Raw genomic sequence first — 9,097 nt, 5'->3', positions numbered from 1 at the left:
TAGGCTGGTCTAGCTAGATAAGGTAGGGCATGGCCAGAATGTTCCCGGGAGGGGTCAGAATGTCCCCAGGAGGGTGTAAAGTTCCTATCAGGGGCACACATACACACAGGGTGGAGGGGCACACACACAGAGGGTGGAGACACACAGGGGTCTTGGTCTCCAACATCTCCTCCCTTTCTATTAAATTTAAAAGAAGCCGATTTAGTAAAATGAAAAAGAATATCTTGTTAATCCTATTAATTTTTGAATCAACTTATAATTAAACTGAAGAAAAATTTTAATTTAAAAATGAACTTATCATTAAACTATGAAAAAACCTTAAATCAACTTATAGTTACTCTAGGAAGAAACCTTATGATATTTATTAGATTTAAAAGAAGAAATTTTATATTTAATAGTTTCAAAAGAAGCAAAATAGAACAGAATAGAGCCATTCATGTCAAGACTTAGGGCCTAAAATTTAGAAGGAAGTTAAATAGAAGGAAACTCAATGATATCCAGATTGAACAACATCCTGTGGCTTTTATGGGCTGCTTGTAGAGGCCTCTGGCAGAGGCTGGTAGGCGTTAACCATAGAGGGGGAGTATTGACTTGACAACTTCGACAGAAGCCCCTGTCTTAGGTTGATCAGCCAAGCATTTGACTGTCTTATCCGTCATTGGGATCATCTGTAGCGAGAGAGGGGCGATCTTTGAGAGATCTTTAATTATCTCCTGAGGTCTTTTGGAGACTGTGCCCACAAGAACTCAGAGATTGTTGGTATTAGCCCCTATGTGGTCAAGTTTGTTCCTCAAGGGACTCAGACAGGTATACGTGCGCATTAGTATCTTCCCTCCCTGGGTATTTAGTCTCAGGCCTCTGTAGGTGCCTATATCCACGTAGGTGATGGGTATGTTAGCTCTGAGTACTAGCTGGTTCCATCAAGGAGTCTTCTGTGCCTGTTGTTGTAGTCAATAGGATTTGTCCAATTCTAGATTCATTGAGTTTCTAATTTTTTAAAATTTTTGAGATAATGCTCTTATGACCCATATTGGAAGGGGTGGAAGGTCCTCTTCAGCTATATCACGGTCAATTAGATCGAGGCGATGGTAATAAGCTTGTATAGGCTTGTCCTGGATGGCATCTATTTGTTCCTTAACAAAGCTAGTAAGCTTTCTAAAAGCCCAGGGTCCAAAGGAGATAAGAAGTAACAAGCATAGTAGGGGCCCCAATATGGAGGGCAGTAGGGTAGATAGCCAGGAAGATGAAAACCAACTTTGGGACCAATTTTGGGATTGGGCCCTCTCCTTCTTCCTCTTTTCTAAACCTTTTCTGACCTTGGCCATAGCATCCTTTACAACTCCAGAGTGGTCTACATAAAAGCAGCACTCTTCCTTGAGTGCAGCACATAGGCCTCCCTGTTGGAGGAAAAATAAGTTTAAGCCTCTCCTATTTTGCAGGATAACTTCAGCAAGGGAAGTGAGGGAAGTCTCAAGGTGGGAGATGGCGGTCTCCAGTCGTTTAATGTCCTCATCTATGGTCAGGCTGAGTTTTGAATAATATTTGTTGGAGAGAACGAGAGAGGTTATGCCCGTCCCGGCCCCTACAACCCCGAGGGAAATTAATATAGCTAATGTAATTGTTGTTATAGGTTCTCTTTTTGGTCTTATGAGGCTGAGCTCATCTTTTGGAAAAAAGGTGGAGAATTGTTCTGAGGAATAATATGTCATCCTGGGAATTAATTGGACCAGGATACAATACATGGTCCGGTTTCTTTTGAGCAAGTCTCCTGAAATACAGGGGGTGAGGCCATCATTGCAAGCCCACCAAGCATTTTCAGGAGGAATTATATAAGATCCTGATTGAATTGAAGTATAATTGATATGAGTCTGGTTACATAGGTGTCGGTGGGTTTTAGGCACCCTTCCCAAGCATAGGCCAGAACCTTGTACTGACTGCAAGGTGAGTTTAGCAGGGCCTTGTTGAAACCATCTGCATTTTGTATGATCTTGAGTGACAGTGTAAAATCCTGAAACTGTCACGCCCTCATAAAAAGGAGGTCTAACATTATAACAGAGCCAACAAGATTGGGTCAATTCAGGGTTGGAATAATTTAGAGCTAGGAAGGCATTCTTGACAAGATTAACTAGAATTTCCTCAGTGTCTCTGGGAGGACGAAGTGTGGTAGGTTGTGGAGATAGAGATGTATCATAACCAGGAAATGTAGTATTCATGAGAGATTCTGCATATCTTTTAAAATCTGGGAAGTGAGGAATATTGGGGTCCCGGACTGGGGGTGGTGGAGCTAGGACTGAATTTGGGCCTACGGGGACAGATCGTACCGGAGGAGGTCCTCTAAGTTGTTTAATAGAGAACAAAACTCCAGGGGTGCTAGAAAGATATAACACAAGTCCCCATGTCTTTCCAATGACCCATTCTTTCTTTTTGCCTTCCTCAGTGAATTTAATGATCAGGGTGTTACATTTTCCTCCCGGTATTCCCAGGTAATTGGGGGGCTCATAGCATGGCCCACAGTCGCCTTTATCACGACATTTTTTCACTCCAGGTGTAGTAAAGTCCCCATATCGGGTTACTGTAATGAGGTCATTTTTTATTGGTGGTGTCCAAGTTATCCACCCAGTAGACTCGCAACCCCATTCTTTACAGAAGAACATTTCTGGGCCTGCACAGTTTTGTTGTTGTTCTAATGATCTAGAGTGTCCCGGACAGACATAGAAATGCTGTTTACGGGTGTCACTCCGGGCCCTTGCATCTTTGCATCCATATCCCGGGTAAGTCTTTTGGTCCCAAGCAGTAGTGACTAGGTCACAAATGTCAACAAATAAGTCTGGGAACCAGGTGTTGGGAGGAGTCACCTTGGAGGTGGAATTAGCTATGGTGCCAGTTTTTGTATTGTAGATGACCCAAGTTATATTTAATGGCTGGTGTGGATTTAGCCCAATAGGGTCACTTACCACTGTCGGCAGGATCAGCAGGAGTACAGTTGCTTGTAGATATGATTTCATTTTCTTTTTCTATAAGAGAATCATAGGGAACAATCTCAGGGTCTGTGTTTTCCCTGGATACGTTGTTACAATTTATTTGTTTTACAAGTCTTTCAAGCAGCCAACTTGCTGTTCCTTCCTTGGTATCGTAAATGTAAGCATGACCGTGACCCCAAATGAGGACGGGGTCAGGACCGTTTCATTGAGTAGTAAATGGGTCTTTCCACATAACTTTTGCATAGTTTCTTTTAGTTTGTGGATGTCACAGGCGGTTAGCAGCAGATTTCCCATGAGTGTCTAAGGTGAGGAAATTTAAGATGAATAGGGCATGATGGAGAATATTTTTGGGAGATCCGATCATTGGATAGAGGTCTCCTGTCTTTAACTTATTTAAGGTGTTTTTTATAGATTGATGAGCCCGTTTAATTATTTCTTGGCTTTGGGGATTGTAAGGGATATCAGTAATATGTTTGACTTGTAACTGGTGACAGAAGTCTTGAAACTTCTTTTCAGTGTAGCCAGGATCATTATCAGTTTTAATAACTCTAGGTTTTCCCATAATATTAAAATACATAAGAACATGAGATATAACATTTTTTGAGGTTTCACCTGTTTGTGGTGAGGCAAAAATGAAGCCACTAAAGGTATCAATTGTAACATGAAGATATTTAAGTTTATCAAAGGATTGGATATGAGTAACATCCATTTGTTAGATATCATTGGGTACTAGGCCTCGGGGGTTTATTCCCAAATGAGGAACAGGTAATTGAGTGACACAGTTGGGACACTGTTTGACAATTTGGCGGGCTTGCTCTCTGGTAATCTTAAAAAGTAGGCGTAGGGTCTGAGCATTGAGATGGTGAAGAGAGTGAGCTTTTTGGGCTTGACTGATAGGCATGAGCTCAGCAAAAAGGGCCAGCTGTGTAGCCTTGTTAGTTATTTCATTATCCCATGATAGGGGCCCAGGGAGGCCTGAATGAGCACGAATATGTTCTATAAAGAAAGACTGTTCTCTCTTATGTATAAGTTGTTGGAGTTTAGAAAAAAGGGGGGTGGCATTTGTTGTAGGCTTAATATAAGGAACAGTTTCTAATAAAGGAACAGATTGAGCAATATAGGAATTATCAGTATATAAATTAAAAGGAGTATTAGGAAGCTTTTGAAAAACTTGTAAAATAGCATAAAGTTCTATCAGTTGAGCTGAGCGATAAGGGGATAGAGAAGAGGTTGTAATGTCATTAACAGTATAGGCAGCAATTTTTTTAGAAGACCCATTTGTAAAAACCAAGTCAGCATGAGCAAGGGGCTGCAGAGAAGTTTTTCTAGGAAAGATTATAGGGTGAGCCTTAAGAAATTGAAGGAGTTTGTCAGCTGGGTAATGGTTATCAAAAGTATTTTGGTAATTAATGTAAGAGATGACCCATTTATCATCATTTTGTATCATCCAGGAAACTTGAGCAGGGGAATATGGGAGAATAATTTTATCAGGGTCTTTACCAAAAATTTTTTTATTTTGTTCTCTGCCCATTTTTAACAATTGGGCTATCCAGGAAGTGTAAGGAATAAGAACTCTGGGTGGGGAGGCAGGTAGATGAATCCATAATAGTGGTTTCTTTTGTCATAATAACCCAGTGGGTGGGTGTGAAATTAGTAGAGAAAATGACTAGGAAGAGAGGTTCTTTATAAGAGATGAAAGTTATGGTTTGGTTTCGGATAGTCTGTTTTATTAATTTGATTGTTTTAAGAGCAGGGGTGGTTAGGGAGTGAGGAGATGTAGGGTCTGAGTCCCCTTTAAGAATATCGAATAAAGGTTTTAATTCACCAGTGGTCAATTTAAGATATGGATGAAGCCAATTGATATCTCCCAAAAGTTTTTGAAAATCATTAAGAGTTTTTAATTGATCAGTTCTGAGTTTAAACTTTTGTGTAAAAATTTTTTCTGGGAATAATTTAAACCCTAAGTAAAGGTAGGGGGGTTTGAGCTGAATCTTATCTGGGGTTATCTGAAGTCCAGCCCGTGTAAGGGCCTGTGATAATTTCTGAGAATTTTTTAAAAGAGCATCGGGATTGGGACCAGCCAAAAGAATATCATCCATATAGTGGATTATATAGATAGAGAGCCATTTTTGTCTATAGGGATCTATTATTTGAGCAACAAAGTTTTGACACAGTGTAGGACTATTGGTCATGCCTTGAGGGAGAACTTTCCATTGAAACCTAGACATTGGTCCTTGAAAATTAATCACAGGTAGGCTAAAGGCAAAGCGCTTATGATCCTTAGGATGAAGAGGAATGGTAAAGAAACAATCTTTTAAATCAATGACAATCTTATGATATCTAGTGGGAATGGCCACAGGAGTGGGCAATCCAGGCTGGAGTGCTCCCATGGGTATCATAGTTTTATTTATTTTTCTTAGATCCTGAAGTAACCTCCATTTTCCTGTCTTCTTTTTAATAATAAAGATGGGTGTATTCCATGGAGAGGTAGTGGTTTCAATATGTCTAGCAGCCAATTGTTCCTGCACAAGTATAGTGGCAGCTGTTAATTTTTTAGAGATAAGTGGCCATTGATCAACCCATATAGGGAAATCATTTTTTCATGAAATCTTATCGGCATGGGGAGCAGGCATGTCAATGGCCTTTAGGAAAAATTTTTAAAGCCTATCCCAGATTGATCAGGTTTTGGGTGAACTGATATGGGGTCGGTAATTCCTTGTAAATTTTTTCCTAAACCTTGTCCAGGGAGGAATCCCTGTTTTAACATTTGATAGGTTATCAAATCATTAGGGCTATACATAATTAATTTCATCTGTGAAAGAATATCACGTCCCCATAAATTAACAGGTAAGTGGGGAAGGACATAAGGCTGAATAGTTCCCTGATTTTCTTCATCATCTGACCAGTGTAAGATTCTAGAGCTTTGTAGGGGGTTAGTCGATTGCCCTATGCCCTTGAGATGAGGGACTGAAGCACTCAGAGGCCAGGACTGAGGTCATTTCTTTTGACATATTATAGTAGCATCAGCACCAGTATCTAATAAGCCCTTAAAAGCTTTTCCATCAATTTTAAGTTTTAAAGTAGGTTTTTCTTGTGTTATTCTTTTTATCCAATATATATCAGAGGAATCAAAGCCTTTGGGACCTAGGTTTTGTTTCTGGGAAGGGTAGTTTAAGGGGAGTAATATTAATTGGGCAACTTTTTGGCCAGAGAATATAGTAATAGGACCTTGAGAGGCAGTGGCCAAAAGCTTAATTTCTCCTGCATAATCGTTGTCTATGATTCCAGGAAGAATATGTAATCTTTGGGGGGTAGAGTTGACACATCCCAAAATTAACCCACAAGAATTAGAAGGTAGGGGGCCATATGTTCCAGTGGAAAGGACCAGGGTATCCTCCTCAGGGGTTAATATTGTTGTGGAGGAGGAACAGAGGTCCAATCTTGCAGTGGCACTTGAGAGCATTGAGGTTTTTGATATTGGGGAGAAGGCATGTTTATCCCCGTGGCCTGACCTGGATAATTGGGGCCCCGGGGAAGGGCCCATTGGAAGTTTCCCGACCTTGGGGGATTCATTAGTCTCTTGACGGATTTTTGAAAGAGAAGAGGTAGCTGGCCCCTTAGAGGGTAGGCTCCTCCAAGCTGAAAAGGCAGCATCTTTTATTTGTGTTAGAAGTCCAGGGGGAAATTGGGCCTGTTTTTTTATTAGAATCATAGGGTGAATTACCTAACAGTTTAGGGAGAGTCCAGGCCTTAGAAGTATCCCCCGCAGCTGAATTATGGCGAGCAGTAACTTGACATCTTTTTGTAAAGTCTGCTTTCCAAAGTAAAAAGTCTCCTCTAGTGAGTACAGCCTTGGTTAGTAGATACTAATCATTAGGAGTGAGCCATCCTCCATCATTGAGTGACTCAATGAGGGATAAGGTAAACGGGGCAGAAGGCCCATAGAGGCTAGTAGCATTCTTAAGCTCTTTGATATATTTGAATCTTAATTTACTATATTTTTGGTTAGGAAAATTGGATTGATCAGGAGTCTCATCTTCTGCCTCATTTTCTGTCTCCTCATTCTCTGTTTTATCTATATTGTCGTTTGAACTTTCTTCTTCTTCTCCCTCTGATGGTTGGTCCTTAGGATTGGATTGTTTAGTACGTGGTCTGAGGACAGGATAGGCCTGGGAAATTTTTATTTTGGACTTTAATTTTTTTATGGGTTTAGTAGATTCTAATGTAAGGTTTAGGGAGTGAAGCTTTTTCATTAGGTCAGCATGTTTCCTGTTGGGCTTGTAAAAGTCCTTGTAGAGATTCTATTTCCTCTAAGAGTTCCCTTTTTGCCTGTCTGGTAATAGTTTTTAAATTAGAGCCCATGGATAGAGAGGAGGGTGAAAGGTATGGGGGAGGCCGCAAGGTTGAAAATGGCCCCTCGGGGAGGGAAATATTATTATCATCCTTAAGGGTATCTAAAACAGGGTAAATAGAAGAAGGTTTTGTTTTGGGTGATGGGGGTGCCTCAGGGGCATTAGGCTCAGGCATGGGAATAATGACAGAAGGACGGGGGAAGATCTAGGTGATGAGGCTTGGCTCTTTCTGTTCTCTAATTTAAGAAATTTCTCAGAAGCACTTATAGCTCTGTCTATAACAGGATGAGAATGATGATGTTGTAAAATCTCATTAATCATATTCCAATAAGTATATGCCTGTATGGGAACCTTTTCAGGTCCATACTCCTTATAGTAATCATCAAAACAATTTTTAACTTTATTTCATCGTTTTTCATCAATAATTCCTTCCTGTGAGAACCATGGACAGGTTTGGTCTATAAAGTCAAAAAATCTTATTAAGTCCTTTTTCTTAACATGAGTTCCCCGTGTCAGCAGAGAAGATTTTATGTCTTCTAAAAAACGCTGTTGTTTATCTAAGTTTTGACCCATTTTATATGTTTTATTAGAGAGTCTATTTTTTATTAATTATATATATGCAAACTTAAACTTATATCTTAAATTACTTATTCCTATGTAAATCTAAATTTATTATAGGCAGATAAGAAAAGCAAACACAGTAATAATAAAATAATATATAAGCATCAAAGTTATCCTATCTCTTGATGTAAAATCTGAAGGAGCTGCAGAAGCCAAGCCTATTCCTAGGAGCCCTCCAGTAAGAACTACCAGGAGAAGGCTTGACACATTAACCAAGGATGTAACTGTAAAAGCTTCACAATATCCCATTTAATTCTCTAAATCTAACTTGAAGGTATATTAATAATCAAAAGTTAAAGTAGCCTTAAAATTATTCTATCTCTTAATGAAACCTATAGTTTTGAAAGGATAGTTCTATTTACAGAATCCAAGGAATTTAATCCTAATGCGATATAAACAAGTGGTCCCTCGATTTCCTTCACCACCCGATTACATCATTTTTCCACAGCTGTATCAGCCCTCGCTACGGGCTTGGCCCGCTATTTACAGTGACTCTGGGAATTTAATCCCACTGGATATAATCAAGTGGTCCCTCGTTTTCCTTCACCACCCGATTATACCATATTCTGGGGCCCCTGGTGGGAGCCTTGTCTCTCGGCCTTCTGTGTGCTTTGTCTCTTGTTTCTTGGCTGTTTGCCTGTCTCTCAGCTCTCTGGGAGCTTTGGCTGTTTGCCTGTCTCTCGGCTCTCTGGGAGCTTTGTCTTTAGCGCTTTCTTTCTCTGAATTTTTTCCCCAATTTTCAAAAATCTCTAATATACCTGCAGGTTAACCGTCATATGTTTCTGGATCCTATCTAGGTTTAGTTCTTATCCTTTATTTGCGTCGATCACTTACCCTCTAGGTTGTTCTCACAGCTGGATGGGGGCCGTGCAGACTGGACGTAAATCCAAACTCGTCCTGAGAGGGCAGGAAGTAATCCAATCTTAGGTAGGTCTCGGTAGAATGTCCGTGGATCCGGGCTCGCCAGGTCCGGACAGCAGTTCAGGTGTTGATCTTTTGATTCTCCGAGAAGCGTCCACCGGGTGAAGACCCCGTTCCTCGAGCCCCACGTTGGGCGCCACTTGCCCCGGCCGGCAGGGTTCGTTATTAGTAGGGCTCGAGGAGGGGACCACCCGGAACGGGAACGGGAACGACGCAGGAAGA

Source organism: Fukomys damarensis, unplaced genomic scaffold, assembly GCF_012274545.1.
Source record: "Fukomys damarensis isolate Sample0158 unplaced genomic scaffold, DMR_v1.0_HiC HiC_scaffold_34, whole genome shotgun sequence".
In the NCBI taxonomy this organism is placed as follows: Eukaryota; Metazoa; Chordata; class Mammalia; order Rodentia; family Bathyergidae; genus Fukomys; species Fukomys damarensis.
Note: the sequence above shows the minus strand (reverse complement) of the source record.